Here is an 18,957-nt window from a genome sequence, read left to right as displayed (position 1 = left end):
GTTGCAAACTCCATCTGTTTTAACCCCCCCACACACAAAAAAAAAGAAAAAAAAAGAAAAAAAGGAGGACAAGGACTATTGTTTTTGGTTCAGTTTGTTGAATTCATACCTAACTGGGTTTATAGATTACCAGTGACCCAGAATAGATGTGATTAAATTTGGAAAAAATAGGTCAAAGTTCAAATTATTTATAAATTTTTAAAATTTTTTTCCATTTCCTTATAATGGTGAAATTTCAAATGTAAAAACATCCATTTTGTTTGAATTTCCTTCAAACTCGTCACGATATAGAGGCAGTTGATATGACATCAGCACACACAGACATGATGACATCAGCTGGATCCATGACAAAGTAGGAACAATACATGTGAGGGGCGGGGCTTGTTATGCCTGGAACCACCTGTTTAGTCATATTCACGTTTTATTGTAGATTTTACCGTCACTTTAAACTTCAATTAATTTTTTATTTTCACTGTATTGGTTTAACAGAGGATTCACTTGGCTATCTCTCAAACTTATACATAAAACTAATGGTAAATTATTCAACTAGTAGCAACCACTAAACAGAAGTGTTTGCTTTAGTGAGTTGTTTGTTTTGGTGCCCCCCCTCATGTGTGAACTTGGTGAAGATCAGGTCGTAGAAGTTCTGACAAACGGAAACTCTGGACGGAAGAGTAATGTGTTGTAGTCGAGCTGATTCTGAGGCGACTGTTGAGGAATACTGGGCGGAAGACGAAGATAGGTTGGACCGATCCCAATTCACCCCTTGGCTCCCCCTTAGCCCTCCCCCTCCATTTTGCACGTTCAGGTGAAGGGTAGGGGTGTCCTGATTCTCGATGAGTCAGAGGGGGGGTAAGGGGGAGGGTTTTTGGGTTTGGAGGGCTGTTTGACCCTCCAAACGGAGATTTAAGGGTAAGGGGTAGAGACAAGGGGGAAGAGTAAGGGAGGGCCAAGGGGTAGGGTAAGGGGGAGGGGTGAGGTAAAAGGTAGGGGTAAGGGTTAAGGTTATAATAGTTTTGGATTTTCATTATAGTTTTATTTAGTTTGGACTTTTTTCTCTAACTGAGTTAGTTTTAATTTGTTTTTAGAGCAGGTTTGCGAGTTTTTATTCGTTTTCATTTTTTTCTAAATGCTTAGTTTTTGTTTAGTTTTAGTATTAATTTTTTTTTTTTTTTGGTAACATATTTACAGGGTGGGGAAGCAAAATTTACAATATTTTGAGGCAGGGATTGAAAGACAGTGTATGACCAATTATTATTGAAAGTCATGGAATTTATTTGCCACAAGAAAATGTACATAATAGAAAATGTTTTTATTCTATGTGTCCTCCTTCTTTCTCAATAACTGCCTTCACACGCTCCTGAAACTTGCGCAAGTGTTCCTCAAATATTCGGGTGACAACTTCTCCCATTCTTCTTTAATAGTATCTTCCAGACTTCTGGTAATAGTTTTGCTCATAGTCATTCTCTTCTTTCCATTCTAAACAGTCTTTATGGACACTCCAAATTTTTGAAATCTTCTTGGTGTGACGAGTGCATTCAGCAAATCACACACTCTTTGACGTTTGCTTTCCTGATTACTCATATGGGCAAAAGTTTCTGAAAAGGTATGGATAATAGTGTTAGGTATGATTATGACATCATATATGTTTGGTTTCAAAACAATTGACGCAGTGCCTGCTGAGAAAAAACAACTAAATGTTCATTGTAAATTTTGCTTCCACCCTGTATTAGTTTTAAAAGAACAACAAAAGAAAACACAACAACATACATAAGTCTGGGTACACAGTCTTATCAATTATTTTGCTTATATAATGTCCATTTTTTCCACTTTTTGTTCATTTGTGGTTCTTGTAGTCTCAATCTGTGTGTTAGTTTTTCCATTAGAAATATGTCCTCGATCATAGTTATCCATTGATCCTTTGATGGTACGTTCATCTTCCCCCAATTCCTTGTTATACATTTTTTTGCAGCTATCAACATCACCTTTACCAAATATTTATCGTATTCACGTATAATGCCATCACCGAAGTTGCATAAATACAGAATTTAAGGTTTTTTTGGAATTGTGTACCCTAATACTTGACATAGGACATTGCAGATTCCCAATATTCCGAAAGTTTCCAAAAAACATGAGAATGGTCAACATCCGTCTCCCCGCATTCTCTCCAACATTCCTGATCCTCTGTAACTGTATATTTTAAAACTTGGGTGTAAAAAAAATCTTATAAGACTTTTCCAGGCAAATTCCCTCCATGTCCGAGAGCTAGTAGTTGTATGATGTAATTTCCACATTTAGCCAATCTATATCATCAATTTCTATATCAAATTCTCTTTCCCATTTCACTTTTAAATAGTAAGTTGTTTGCTTGTCGAGATTTATTAAGGCTTTATATAATGCTGAGATTATCCTAATATTGCTATCTTTATATGCTTTAGTCATGATTTGAACCACATTGCTCTCTTCCATGGAGGGTCCCACCTGTATTTCCCCTTTATAATAGTCTCTCTTTTGAAGATAACGGAAAAAATCATGTTTCTCAAACTGATATTTTTGTGCCAAAGTTTGGAAACTCTCCAGCCTCCCATTATTTTCCAGAACACACCAAGCTGTAACTCCCTTGGTTACCCAATATTTATAGTTTTGGTCAGTTTTGGATGGAATAAATTTACTGTCATATGCTATCCATTTTAGTTTTGGACTTTATGTGTACGCAGCATTTTTAGTATTAATTTTAGTTTTGTCGTATCTTTCATCTTCTTCGCCGTCATATTCACATAAATCCCATACAGTACTCTGTTGCTGTAAACTCTGAGCGGTCACTGCTGATGCACAGGTGACAGATGAGTGTTAGAGGTGAAACAGAAGAGACCCATCAGGTCCTCAGAGGCCACAACGTTTCACATGGCTATAGAGAACCAGACCACGAACCAACAGAACCTTCTGTTTGGATCCAACTGGATGAACAGCCCAGAGGAGGGAAGGAAGTGGAGCTTCACACGTTCACAAACCAAACCATGGATCCACCTCTGATACTAGGACGCAAAATATACCAGAAGTGTATCATCACGAGATGTGTAAGCAGAGCTACAATTTCAATAAAATAACACTGAAAATATTCTTTTAAGAGTATCATGGCAGCTACCGTTAGAACAAAATAATCAAGTTTTTTTTACTCACATAACAAGGTAGAATTCTACTAGTTCGAACAAATGAATAAAAGTCATCAAATACCAATGCAGTGCAGAATTTGGTTGGTGTATCCCTGAAAAATGAGCTAATTTTAAGGCAAAATAAACAACATCCTGAAGCAGTTTTTAATCAGGGTACATTCACTAAGTAAAACCGATAAAACTGTAAAAAGAATTTACTGACAATCATTGCATCTCTTGAACACGGAGGTACAACTGGAGAGAGAAAGTTCTACACAGATCTGAAATAATGGTCAGCTTCGACAGTTGGTGCTATATTTTCAACACTTAAATGCTGCATTTCATCTACAATGTAGTTTTTCTTTAATACGGAACTTCTATGTGATTGTGTCAGTATCTTTGAAACTATCGAACACAAACTAAAGCCCACGTGTCCAGAATCACTTGTTTTCTATCAGCGTTTGCACTTTGTGGACCAGGTCTCGCGCCATCGCCAGGACCTGGGGAACGTTGTGTCGCTCTGCCATTTCTGATGAGAAAGAAGTTAAAGTCACTGGGATGTACAACAGGTCGACTCTACTTAGATCACACTGTTTTACCTTATTAATATGTAGGGAGAAAAAAAGAGAACTCAATGACAACATTTAGTGTAATGTTTAGTGTAGATGTTTGTAGATGTTTGTAGAAGTTTGTAGATGTTGTAGAAGTTTGTAGAAGTTTGTAGATGTTTGTAGAAGTTTGTAGATGTTTGTAGAAGTTTGTAGAAGTTTGTAGAAATTTGTAGAAGTTTGTAGATGTTTGTAGAAGTTTGTAGATGTTTGTAGAAATTTGTAGAAGTTTGTAGATGTTTGCAGATATTCATAGATGTTTGTAGATGTTTGTAGATGTTTGTAGATATTCATAGATGTTTGTAGATGTTTGTAGATGTTTGTAGAAATTTGTAGATGTTCATAGATGTTTGTAGATGTTTGTAGATGATCATAGATGTTTGTAGATCTTTCTAGAAGTTTGTAGATGTTTGTAGATGTTTTTAGATGTTTGTAGATGTTCATAGATGTTTGTAGAAGTTTGTAGATGTTTGTAGATATTTGTAGATATTTGTAGATGTTCACATTTGCAGATGTTTATAGATGTTTGTAGAAGTTCTAAATGTTTGTAGATGTTTGTAGAAGTTTGTAGATGTTTTATTGATGCTTGTAGAAGTTTGTAGAAGTTCCTAGATGTTTGTAGATGTTTGTAGATGTTCATAAATGTTTGTAGATCTTTGTAGAAGTTTGTAGATGTTCGTAGATGTTTATAGATGTTTGTAGAAGTTCATAAATGTTTGTAGATGTTTGTAGATGTTTGTAGATGTTCATAAATGTTTGTAGATGTTGTAGATGTTCACAGATGTCTGTGGAAGTTTGTAGATGTTTGTAGAAGTTTGTAGATGTTTGTAGAAGTTTGTAGATGTTTGTAGAAGTTTGTAGATGTTTGTAGAAGTTAGTAGTATTGTAGAAGTTCATAGATGTTTATAGATGTTTGTAGATGTTTGTAGATATTTGTAGAAGTTTGTAGATGTGATTCTGAGTCAGTGCGTCAGCAGACATGAAGCTCAGCACACGTCACTGCACCACAGTATCATAAACTGATGACACAACCCAACTTTAACTGCTCTGGTTTGTGTCCATGCGTCTCCGGTCCTGGTGTTTCATGGAACCTCATCAGTACATCTGAGCCTAAAACTGAACCACAGTTTGCCTGCTGAACTACGGTCCCATGTGGTCCAGCAGAAGAGCCCATACTTCATCTGTACTGTTACAAATGAACTGTATTCAGATGATTTTAGAACCTTACCATTGAAGAACTTGATGATGTCTGTGAAGTCCATGTTGTTCTCTAGGATGATGTCTCTGTACATCCACAAGAGCCAGAGCTATGAAGAGCACAAAGTGTTCTGAGGAGTTGTACTTGGCCGCCCAGATGGTTTCCCACACCGAGAACACGTCATCATACACCATTTCTGTTCAAAGAACCAAACATCTGAGCATCAGTCAAGAAACTTCAAGACATTTGGTTACCATTTATGCTTATATGCATAGGAACTGCTGGACAGACGATCAGTCACATGAAAAGACACAAAGACACACTATTCTATCAAAATAGACACATACATCTATATCTATATTTATATAAAGTACATGAAGCCTTATGTAAAGGGGAAGATGAGACCATTGTGTATTGGACTGACCCAGGAGACAATATAATTACATACATATTAGGGACGTAACAATATGAAAATGTCATATCACGGTTATTGTGACCAAAATTATCACGGTTATCATTACTATCACAGTATTATTGAAATTGTGCTCAAAATGTTCAAAAAGTACTTACACACACTGAAATACTTAACCAAGTTGTATTTTGAAAAAAAAACAAACAAAAAAAAACAAAAACAAATAAAATAATTGACATAATGCACTTTCTCTTGGCAGAAACATTCAAATATTAACCCTTAGTGGTCTGAGCCTATTTTGTCTGTTTTTCAGTACTTTTGATTTTACCTTTATATACTATATAAACAAATATTTACTATACCCATGTTTGGTATCTTTTTTCGGCACAACTTCATCTATATCAGGGGTGTCAAATTCACTTTAGCTCAGGGGCCACATCTTCCCAATATGATCTGAAGTGGGCCGGACCAGTTAATTAATAACATAATAATATATAAATAATGCCGTCTCCAAACATTTCAATGTGTTTTATAGTGAAAAAAGTACAATTACATTATGGAAATGTTTACATCTATAAACTGTCCTTTTAAAAATGTGAATAAGATGAACCACCATGAAAAAACTGAAATTTATTAAGAAAAATGAGTGCAATTTTAACCGTATTCTGCCTCTGCTTATCATTTATAAATGTGCATTACAACTTACAGATCACAGCGGAGCTGCAAATTTACAAAATATTTGAGTAACCGGCAGAATATTAGTCAAATTACACTTACTTCTCTTAACACAATTCTAGTTTTTCATATTTTTTTGTGAAAGGCTAGTTTGTAAATTTACACATTTCATGTAGTTTCACTTTTTTTTACACTCAAACAGAGGAAAATTTTGGAATTGTCATTATTTGTAGGTTTTTATGGTAGTATTTTACTGATCTGACCCACTCGAGACTAAAGTAGGGCTTTAAGTATGGACCCTAAAGTAAAAGGATTGACTGTTAATATCTTGAGTGTAATTTTTGCATTTCACAAATTCATTCCACGGGCCGGATTAGACCCTTGGTGGGCCGGATTTGGCCCCCGGGCCGCATGTTTGACACCTGTGGTCTATATCATCTGCCTATTATTTTTTTCACTTTAACCTACTATATCAACACAAAAGGCCAGAAAACACACACAAAAAAAAAATCCAATTTGAAAAATGTATATAATTTATTGCATAAATAACACACAGATGTTTAACGAACCTTTTCAAAGACTTTAAAAGTGAATATTAGTTCCAAATATTAGGTATAGAAAATTTAAATTGTAATAAATTAAAACTATACTCAAATATATTTGACATAAAGCAGATCTTTACATAGATTTTTTCTCCCCTAACAGTGTGGTAATCAAACACAGTTATCATAATAATTATAATTTAAACAAGGGGGGCAATTAATTTTCTCATGGGGCCACATGAGAAACTTTGACAATTATTAAGGGCCGAATCAATGCACTTGCAGCTCTGCTCAATATACAGTATATCTCTATAAAACAGTAAATGAAACAATACAATGACACAATGAAAAGGTGGAGCACAGAATATAACTATTTAATGAATATTCACAAAAACATTTCCGAAAATGTGCAAAACCCGGCTCCATGTTAACTTTACATTAAAAACCATAAATGCAGCTTTGTTTGTTTGCATCTCAGTTCCTTTTCTGACTTAAGTGAAGAAATACTTAGAAGTCCATGTCTTGTTAAAATCTTTGCATTCTTAATCAAACTTTCTTTCTTTTTTTGGGTTAGTGACATCTTAATGGGCTGAAACTGACCAACAAACCAATAAGTATTATAACCATAAGCTTTATGCTGAGTACGGAAAGTATGTGCGAAAAAACGCTAATTTAGCGGATCCTACAAAATAAAAGCTGTGCCGTTGCGCTGGTTGCATCTATTACCATGACATATATTTGCATTGACTTTTAATATGCCAGTGACCTCATGCGGGCCGGTCAGGGTCAGCATGTGGCCTGCGGGCCTTACTTTGCCCAGGTCTGATTTAAATGGTAATTCTAACCATTGGCGATTTTACAGTGGTTTATCATTATACCGGTAATTGTTGCATCCCTAATACATATATTATATTACACTATACCTAGTTGTTTAGTGTTGGCCCAGAGTCAGACTGTGTCAGTGAAGAAGCTGTTGAAGAAGTGTGTTGTGTGTGTGTGTGTGTGTGTGTGTGTGTGTTGATGCTTTTGCTCGTCTGTGTCTGACCTTGTGGTGTGCAGTGTTTGTGTCTGATCTGGACGTCATGTGTCTCGTTATACGAAGACGTAAAGAACTGAGGGTGACGAACAAATACCGTGACCCCTTGCATTTCCACTCACCTCGTTTAAAGTCCAGGAGAAACCAGCGATAGCAGAAGTAGAAGTGGGTGTAGTCTCCATTCTGCTGCATCAGTTCAAACAGCTCTGAGTCCAGGATCTGTTTGGTAGAAGAACAGATGATTATACTGTAGTTACTGTGCATCCACATGTGGTCATACACTGAGGTTAGGTTCACATGTGGGTCAATGTGGTCTCAACTGATTTATTTACCCACATGTGACCTGGATCTGATCTGTTACAGACAGTCGGAGCAGCACTAATCTGACCCAGACCACTTTCATACGTGGTCCTAAATCTGACCTAAACCACTTTCATATGCGGTCCTAAATCTGACCCAAACCACTTTCATATGTGGTCCTAAATCTGATGTAGACCACTTTCATATGCGGTCCTGAATCTGACATAGACCACTTTCATATGTGGTCCTAAATCTGACCCAGACCACTTTCATATGCGGTCCTAAAATGACCGGACCACTTTCATATGCGGTCCTAAATCTGACCCGGACCACTTTCATATGCGGTCCTAAATCTGACCCGGACCACTTTCATATGCGGTCCTAAATCTGACCCGGACCACTTTCATTGTGGTCCTAAATCTGACCCGGACCACTTTCATACGTGGTCCTAAATCTGACCAACCACTTTCATAGTGGTCCTAAATCTGACCTAAACCACTTTCATATGCGGTCCTAATCTGACCCAAACCACTTTCATATGTGGTCCTAAATCTGACCCAAACCACTTTCATATGCGGTCCTGAATCTGACATAGACCACTTTCATATGCGGTCCTAAATCTGACCTAGACCACTTTCATATGCGGTCCTAAATCTGACCCGGACCACTTTCATATGCGGTCCTAAATCTGACCCGGACCACTTTCATATGGTCCTAAATCTGATGTAGACCACTTTCATATGCGGTCCTGAATCTGACCCAAACCACTTTCATATGTGGTCCTAAATCTGATGTAGACCACTTTCATATGCGGTCCTGAATCTGACATAGACCACTTTCATATGGTCCTAAATCTGACCCAGACCACTTTCATATGCGGTCCTAAATCTGACCCGGACCACTTTCATATGGGTCCTAAATCTGACCCGGACCACTTTCATATGCGGTCCTAAATCTGACCCGGACCACTTTCATATGCGGTCCTAAATCTGACCCGGACCACTTTCATTTGTGGTCCTAAATCTGACCCGGACCACTTTCATACGTGGTCCTAAATCTGACCTAACCACTTTCATATGCGGTCCTAAATCTGACCCAAACCACTTTCATATGTGGTCCTAAATCTGATGTAGACCACTTTCATATGCGGTCCTGAATCTGACATAGACCACTTATATGTGGTCCTAAATCTGACCCAGACCACTTTCATATGCGGTCCTAAATCTGACCCGGACCACTTTCATATGCGGTCCTAAATCTGACCGACCACTTCATATGCGGTCCTAAATCTGACCCGGACCACTTTCATATGCGGTCCTAAATCTGACCCGGACCACTTTCATTTGTGGTCCTAAATCTGACCCGGACCACTTTCATACGTGGTCCTAAATCTGACCTAAACCACTTTCAATGCAGTCCTAAATCTGACCCAAACCACTTTCATATGTGGTCCTAAATCTGATGTAGACCACTTTCATATGCGGTCCTGAATTGAATAGACCACTTTCATATGGTCCTAAATCTGACCCAGACCACTTTCATATGCGGTCCTAAATCTGACCCGGACCACTTTCATATGCGGTCCTAAATCTGACCCGGACCACTTTCATATGCGGTCCTAAATCTGACCAGACCATGACTTTCATTTGTGGTCCTAAATCTGACCCGGACCACTTCATATGTGGTCCTAAATCTGACCTAAACCACTTTCTTATGTGGTCCTAAATCTGACCCAGACCACTTTTCATATGTGGTCCTAAATCGACCTAAACCACTTTCTTATGTGGTCCTAAATCTGACCCAGACCACTTTCTTATGTGGTCCTAAATCTGACCCAGACCACTTTCATATGCGGTCCTAAATCGACCCGACCACTTTCATATGCGGGTCCTAATCTGACCCAAACCACTTTCATATGTGGTCCTAAATCTAACCAGACCACTTTCATATGTGGCCCTAAATCTAACCCAGACCACTTCATATGTGGTCCTACATCTGACCCAGACCACGTTCATATGTCGGTCCTAAATCTGACCCAACCACTTTCTTATGTGGTCCTAAATCTGACCCAGACCACTTTCATATGTGGTTCCTAAATCTACCTAAACCACTTTCTTATGTGGTCCTAAATCTGACCCAGACCACGTTCATATGTGGTCCTAAATCTGACCCAAACCACTTTTATGTGGTCCTAAATCTGACCCAGACCACTTTCATATGTGGTCCTAAATCTACCTAAACCACTTTCTATGTGGTCCTAAATTGACCGGACCACTTTCATATGTGGTCCTAAATCTGACCCAGACCACTTTCATTTGTGGTCCTAAATCTGACCCAGACCACTTTCATATGCGGTCCTAAATCTGACCCAGACCACTTTCATATGCGGACCACTTTCATATGCGGTCCTAAATCTGACCCGGACCACTTTCATATGCGGTCCTAAATCTGACCCTGACCACTTTCATATGTGGTCCTAAATCTGATCCAGATCAAATAAAAATGTGTGTAGTATTTGTGCATATTTCAGATGTAATTCAATTTTTCCAGGAAAATAATTAAAAAAAAAAGAAACAAAACCATAAAAAATTGCCTATTTAACAGTATCATGATATATCGTATTGTGATCCTAGTATTGTGATTTGAATCTTATCGCCAGATTCTTGCCGATACACAGCTCTAGAATTGGGCCAATCACTGTGAAATATGCACCATCTATTCTATACCAACCAATCACAAGTCTGGGGGGGGGGGGGTGTTTCGCAATGCGTCATATGCACCGACTACTTTTTGTTGCGAGTCAAAGTCAGTTCTACGACTCTTTCCAACTGTTGTCGGTTTTTTACTTGATTCAAAATTAAGGCTTGAATTCCAGATTCCACCTGCATTCTCAAGTTCCTCTGACAAAAGCGTCACGTCGGTCTAATCCAGGGGTGTCAAACTCATTTTAGTTCAGGGGCCACATTCAGCTAAATCTGATCTGAAGTGGGCCGGACCAGTAAATAATGACATAATAAACCTATAAATAATGACAACTGCAATTTTGTCTTTGTTTATTGTAAAAAAAAACAACATTAAATTATGAAAATACTTACTTTTATTAACTATCCACAAAAAAAAAAAAAAAAAACCTGAAGAAACTGAAATTTAAATTAAAAAACGTAAGAAAATTTAGTGCAATTTTAACAATATTCTGCCTCAATTTATCATTCTACATGTGCATTATGGATCAGATCTACAAAGACACTAACACTGAGGAACAGGCAGAAAAATAGTTCAAATTGGGCTGAATTTTCTTTAGACATTTCAGGTTGTTCATATTTGTTCAGGTTATTCACATTTTAGTGTTATAGGATAGTTTGTAAATGTAATATTTTCATAATTTAATGTTATTTTTTGCACTAAAACAAAGGGAAAAAAATTAAGTTGTTAATTCTAGATTTTTTTTTGGCTTAATTCAAGATTTGTTGTGCAATTGAAGATTTTTTTTTTGGCTTAACTGAAGATTTTTTTTTTTTTACTTAATTAAAGTTTTTTTTTGTTTAATTCAAGATTTTTTTACTTAACTGAAAACTTTTTTTGGCTTAATTCAAGAAGTGTTTTTACTTAATTGAAGATTTTTTTTGGCTTAATTCAAGATTTTTTTTTACTTAATTGGAGATTTTTTTTTGGCTTAATTGAGATTTTTTCACTTAATTGAAGATTTTTTTTTTTTGCTTAATTGAAGATTTTTTTTTTACTTAATTGAAGATTTTTTTTTGGCTTAATGAAGATTTGTTGCACAATTGAAGATTTTTTTTGGCTTAATTGAAGATTTTTGTTACTTAATTGAAGACTTTTTTTGTTTAATTCAAGATTTTTTTTACTTAATTGAAGATTTTTTTTTTGTCTTAATTCAAAAAAATTTTTTTTTTACTTACTAGAAGATTTTTTTTTTTTTGGCTTAATTCAAGCTTCTTTTTTTTTTAAATTAATTGAAGATTTTTTTTGGCTTAATTCAAGATTTTTTGCTAAATTTGAGATTTTTTTTTTGGCTTAATTGAAGATTTTTTTACTTAACTGAAGATTTTTTTTTTTTTGGCTTAATTGAAGATTTTTTTTTACTTAATTGAAGATTTTTTTTGGCTTAATTCAAAATTTTTTTCCTTAATTCAAGCTACATTGTTTTTGCTTAATTCAATTCAAGACTGTGGAATTTTTGCACTTGGCAAAAACATCCCAGGGGCCAAACTGGACCTTTGGCGGGCCGCATTTGGCCCCCGGGCCACATGTTTGACACCCCTGGTCTAATTTGTGATTGGTTTACTCGGTCTCGCCTTCATATTTGGATTCAAGCCCCACGATTCCAGACAGATTTCTTACTGAGAAAGACAAACGGATGGACAGGCTGGCAAAAAAGTCATATTTCACACAAAAAAATTTGACTTGTGCATTAAGAGGTCCTGTGTGAACGCAGCCTCAGGTGCATGGATGTGGATTTACTGTACATACTTGGATCAGAGAGCGCATGTTGGCAAAGTGGGAGTCCATGGCACCACCGTGGGGGAAGTTCTGGTTCATCCTTTTCATCAGTTCAGTGAAGCAGCTGAACGCCATGACCTCTGGAAAACACATGCATCCAATACCGTCAGAGTTAGTATCCATGAAACCTCCTAGAGCATTTAGGAAAGAAAGAGCTGACTGACAGATGTTTTAAAAGTACCACTGACCATCATCCAGAATCACAAGCAGAGGAGCTAGAAGGTCACACATTCCCTGAACGTAACCTGTGTCCAGATGGAGCCACACATAACTGTAAGGAAGACAACACAGTTAATGCCAGTTTGTTTTTATTTGACTCTGAACCAAATTGACCAGTAATAATAAAAAAGAATAATAATAATCAAACGTACACTGCAAAAATCTGAATCTGATCAAGTGTATTTTTCTCATTTCTAGTCCAAATATCTCATCACACTTAAACTCAGACAGAATCACCTGAAGAGGAACTTTCAGTCAGATATAAGAACTGATTTACAGACAATAGATCTGGAAAATCTGATTTTAACAGATCTGAACAAGATCATTGTCACTTGTTCCATTGGTAGATTTTTTTTTATTTAAATCAAGATTTTTTTTTTGTTTGTTTAATTGAAGATCTTTTTTTTTCTTAGTTCAAGATTTTTTTTTTTTGCTTAATTTCAAGATTTTTTTTGCTTAATGAAGGTTTTTGGGTTTTTTTTTGCTTAATTCAAGATCTTTTGCTTAATTCAAGATTTCTTTGCTTAATTCAAGATTTTTTTTTTTTGCTTAATTCAAGATCTTTTCTTTAATTCAAGATTTTTTTTTTGCTTAATTCCAGATTTTTCGATTGATTTGAGATTTTTTTTCTTGTCAAGATTTTCTTCGCTTAATCAAGATTTTTTGCTTAATTCAAGATTTCTTTTGCTTAATTCAAGATTTTCTTTGCTAAATTCAAGATTTTTTTTTTGCTTAATTCAAGATTTTTTAGCTTAATTCAAGATCTTTTTGCTTAATGAAGTTTTTTTTTTTGCTTAATTCAAGATCTTTTGCTTAATTCAAGATTTTTTTTTTTTGCTTAATTCAAGGTTTTGGGTTTTTTTTTTTTTTTTTTGCATAATTCAGATCTTGTGCTTAATTCAATTAATTCAATTTTTCACTTGATTTGAGATTTTTTTTTTTGCTTATGTCAAGATTTTCTTGGCTTAATCAAGATTTTTTGCTTAATTCAAGATTTTTTTGCTTAATTCAAAATTTTCTTTGCTAAATTCAAGATTTTTGCTTAATTCAGGATTTTTGCTTAAGTCAAAATTTTTTTTGATTAATTCAAGATTTTTTGCTTAAGACGAGAGTTTTTTTTTTTTTTGCTTAATTCAAGATCTTTTGCTTAATTCAAGATTTCTTTGCTTAATTCAAGATTTTTTTTTTTTTGCTTAATTCAAGATCTTTTCTTTAATTCAAGATTTTTTTTTTTTTTGCTTAATTCCAGATTTTTCGATTGATTTGAGATTTTTTTTCTTATGTCAAGATTTTCTTTGCTTAATCAAGATTTTTTGCTTAATTCAAGATTTCTTTTGCTTAATTCAAGATTTTCTTTGCTAATTCAAGATTTTTTTTTGCTTAATTCAAGATTTTTTAGCTTAATTCAAGATCTTTTTGCTTAATGAAGTTTTTTTTTTTTTGCTTAATTCAAGATCTTTTGCTTAATTCAAGATTTTTTTTTTTGCTTAATTCAAGGTTTTGTTTTGTTTTTTTTTTTGCATGATTCAAGATCTTGTGCTTAATTCAATTAATTCAATTTTTCACTTGATTTGAGATTTTTTTTTTTTTGCTTATGTCAAGATTTTCTTGGCTTAATCAAGATTTTTTGCTTAATTCAAGACTTTTTTTTGCTTAATTCAAAATTTTCTTTGCTAAATTCAGATTTTTTTTGCTTAATTCAGGATTTTTTGCTTAAGTCGAAATTTTTTTTGATTAATTCAAGATTTTTTTGCTTAAGACGAGAGTTTTTTTTTTTGCTTAATTCAAGATATATATTTATTTGCTTAATTCAAGTTTTTTTTTTTTGCTTATTCAAGCAAAAAAAAAAATCTGCCAATGGAACAAGTGAAACTTATCTTGGTAAGATTTGTTGCAATCAGATTTTCCAGATCTATTGTCTATAAATCAGTTCTTATATTTCACTGAAAAGTTCCTCTTCAGGTGATTCTGTCTGATTTTAAGTGTGATGAACTATTTGGACTAGAAATGAGAAAAATACACTTGGTCAGATCAGATTTTTGCAGTGTAAGGAAAGGCAAATGTATTTATACAACCCCATTCATACACAGGGCAGTTCAAAGTGCTTTACAAAGGCACAGCAACACATAAAATTACATGAAAATCAAAGAGAATAAGACATTAGTCAAAAGGAAAGTGCAGAAAGAATAAAAAGAAAGACAGAAATCAAAACAAGATACAGAGACAGTTAAATGAAAAGCTAAAAACAGTCTGGATTAAAAGCAACCAGAACAGTTATAACTGTGAGTTCAGTGCAGGTATTAGAACTGAAAACAAAACACAAACCTACTTTACTCAAAGGCAGCTGGAAACAAATGAGTCTAACCTTGATTTAAAAGAGCTGACAGTTTCAGCACACCTGCAGTTTGTATGTAACAATCTAGATTACTTAGATTACATTTTGATGAAGTAATTTATAGATTTACATTGGTAATTATAAACAGTAACTATATTCTGTAAGCTATTATTTTTCAAACTTAATTCACAAAACAAATTTGACATAATTTATTCGACTTCTTACCTGCACATGATGTTACGAAGCTTTTCCAAGTTGGTGGGAGTGAAGTACCAGTATGTTCTGTCGCAGCGTCTCACGTCTTTGTCGATGCGATGCAAATTGATTAAATACCATATCCAGCTGTTCTTGCTGAAAAAAATAAATACATAAATAATGGATTAGATTCTGTAGTGCTTTTCAATTCACCCAAAGTGCTTACATTATTGATCCATTATTCACATCCTTGGTGGTTTTACTACGTCTGTATCCACAGCTGTGGCCCCTCCCACCACCACTGAACATTCATACACATTCATACACCAGTGTGAGTGACGCTAGAGGCAGGTGGGTGAAGTGTCTTGCCCAAGGACACAACGGCACACGACTGGACGGTCAACCCTTTGATTACACTGGTCAACAGCAAATTTATTGTTGAAGTTTTTGAGCTGATTTAGGATAATTTTGGTGTGCTGAATCCAAAAATCACATTCATTTTGCTCAATCAGGTCACTTTCTGAACTATGCTACATATTGGCTTTTTAACATTTTTGCTTACATTTATGGGCATTTTCACATCATATGATACAAAATTCTTTCATATTTCTTGCAATAAATGAGTTCTGAAGATTTTACTTTTACCAATTTATGATTAATGTTTTTTTAATATTACAGGTGAATGAAATGGCTTCGACTAGAAGATCTTGCAAAAATAAGCCTGACCTATTCTGCTACATCTGCGGTGAATACACCATTATACCTAACAGGAATCAAGTGATCAAATGATTTTTTTTCTCTTAAAACCTATTTTGGGTGAGAACTATATAAAAAAATCAACTAATAAAGTCACAAAAATGTAATCAATTTTGTGAGAAGATCAAATGTTTCAAAATCAAATTAGCAAAAAAACCTGACCTGATTGAGAAAAACAGATGTCATTTTTGGACAAAATGGTCCTAATTCAGGTGAAAAAACCTAGACAACTTGCAAAAAAACATTTTTTTTTTTAACCCAGTGTAGATAGATAGATAGATAGATAGATAGAGTAGATAGATAGATAGATAGATAGATAGATAGATAGATAGATAATAGATAGATAGATAGATAGATAGATAGATAGATAGATAGATAGATAGCTAGATAGATAGATAGATAGATATAGATAGATAGATCTATCTGTCTGTCTGTCTGTCTGTCTGTCTGTCTGTCTGTCTGTCTGTCTGTCTATCTATCTAATTTTATTTACATAGCACCAAATCATAACAAAAGTTCTCTCATGACGCTTTACATATCAAGTTGGTCGGTACCAGACTCTAAGCCAATTCACAGAAACCCAACAGAATCCTCCAGGAGCAAACACTTGTGACTGGTGACAGTGGAAGGAAAAACTTCCCTTTAACAGCAGAAACCTGGAGCAGACCCAGACTCCTGGAGGATGGACGTCTGCCTTGACCAGTTGGGGTTAAAGAGAGAGAGTAAAGGAGGAGAAAAAGAGAGAGCGACAGAGATAGAGAGAGATACGGTAAAACTTACAGAATAGGTTTGTTCTTCTGAGGACTCGTCCTGTTTGATGTCTCCCTCCATGTCTGCAGACTCTGGACCAGGAAGCATGTTGTCCATCTCAGGCTCGTCCTCTGACAGTCCCAGGTCTGTGCCGTCTGGACTGGTGTTACAGGCTGTGTCCAGATGCGGGTCCAGGACCAGGTCCTCAGATGCTGCTTTCTGTCTCTGGTCCAGAGACAGGGGGGGTGCAGCGAGGCCCGCCAAAGGCCTGGTCCTGTTGTCTTCAGATGTCACGCATGTTATTCCTGCGGGGATGTCCTCCATTTCCAAGGCTGAAGGAGAGTCGTCTGAATCTGCTTGTGTCTGGAGACTGTCTGGACAAGGACAGACTGCCTCTGGACGCCGACTGAAGAGCGTTCAGCACTTGTCTCACAGGTGAATCGGACCCAGGTTTGTCATGTGTTATTTCAGCAGCTTTGTCTTTGGTAGCCTCAGGTGGGTTTGAAGCTGCTGTCTTAGTGTCCGTCCTTTCTGTCTCCATGGAACAGCTGTAGACTTTGGTGACGGGGTCGTTTCAGACGCTGTTTCCCGTTTGTCGGTCAGCTCTGGCGTCTGGTCGTCTTTGTCTGATGTCAGCGGACACAAGGCCTCCGCTGCCACATCTGTGCTCTTGTTCGCTTGAAATGTCAGAGTCTGGCCAAGTGGTGGCGCTTGGAAGTATTCATTATGAATCTCTGTTTCTAGCTTAAGAACATTCATGTTTTCTGGACCCGATTTCACGTTCTTATCGAGTTCGTCTGTGTTTAAAGCTGCAGACTGGTCTTCTGTTGGATGTCCTCATGGCTGCGTCACAACGTACCTTTTACGGACTCATCAACCATGGAAACATCCGTGCCCTCTGTTGTCCCTGTGGTTGAAATCCTCGTCCCTGGCTGCTGGGTCCGCCCCCCTGACCCCCCTCCAGCTGACTCACTGGCTGCTGGGCTCCTCATTGGCTCTTCTCCAGCTGTAGTTCCCTTTGGAGGGTTAGCGGACTGGGCCGGTGGTTCGGTGGTTGGTGAACTGACATCTGAATCCTGGCTGCTGATTTGACACTTGTGTCGAAGAGCGGCTGCAGGTGGACAGACTGAGCATGTGCAGGTTCATCTGGGATCCCTCCTTCTCCCCCCTCCGCTGTGGGCTCAGGTTCAATCTGTTCTGCTGCTTCAACATATTCAAATACCTGGTGTGGATCAAAGCAAAGAGATGAGCATGCAACTACTTTGGACTGAATGTGCTCAAAGCTGAAGCGGTTATCAGTGGGTTTTACAGGTGTAATCCCATTAACCGTGATTGCACGCCTTTCACACAACTGCTGACAATTATCCAAAGCATGTAGACCAGGGGAGTCAAACTCATTTTAGTTCAGGGGCCAGATTCAGCTAAATTTGATCTGCAGTGGGCCGAACCAGGAAAATAATTACATAATAATATATAAATAATGTCAACTCCAAATTTTTCTCTGTGGTTTAGAGCAAAAAAAGTAAATTTACATTATGAAAAGGTTTACATCTACAAACTATCCTTTCAAAAGATGTGAATAACATGAACAGACTGAAAAAAAAGTGTAATTTTAACACTATTATGCGTCAGTTTATCATTTACACATTTACATTATAACTTACAAATACACAAAACATTTAATAACAGACAGAATATTATTAAAATTGTACTTATTTCTTTTGAGACCTTTCAGGTTGTTCATATTTTTTCAGGTTATTCACATTTTTTGCAAAATTCTACTTTGTTTTAGTGTAAATACATGAAAATATTTGCATTTACAGAGAGAAAAATTTGGATTTGTCATTATTTGCATGTTATTATGATAGTATTTTACTGAATCCTGTCCCCTTGAGATTGAATTGGTCTGAATGTGGAGCCTGAACTAAAAGGACTGTTAATATCTTAGTGTAATTTTGCATTTTGCACAAATTCATCCAAAGGGCCAGAATGACCCAAAATGACCCCAGGTGTCAAAGAGCAGACAAAGGATGGAATCAGTAGTGATGGTAGTAAAAGCATCAGGTAGATGAGCTTGTAACTCTGTAGTCGTTGTGGTTTACCTGTGTGCTACTGCTGGAGTCACTTTGGGACTGGACATTCTGATGACCTGAGCTGCTACTGAGAGAAGACTGCAGTTGGAAAAACAACAGACACAGATCAGACACAACTGTCCACCATGTCCTGACAGTAGGAGTTCACTGTAATGATGCAGTTTT

The 18,957-nt window shown here is 36.4% G+C and overlaps 1 pseudogene; it reads right to left on the bottom strand.

The window, feature by feature from the left end:
- Positions 1–3,585: 3,585 nt before the first annotated feature.
- Positions 3,586–18,957, bottom strand: part of LOC115429139 (small G protein signaling modulator 1-like) — a 43,576-nt pseudogene continuing 28,204 nt past the window's right edge.

This window comes from Sphaeramia orbicularis, chromosome 12, assembly GCF_902148855.1.
Source record: "Sphaeramia orbicularis chromosome 12, fSphaOr1.1, whole genome shotgun sequence".
Classification (NCBI taxonomy): Eukaryota; Metazoa; Chordata; class Actinopteri; order Kurtiformes; family Apogonidae; genus Sphaeramia; species Sphaeramia orbicularis.
This window is presented reverse-complemented; position numbering and strand designations above follow the sequence as displayed.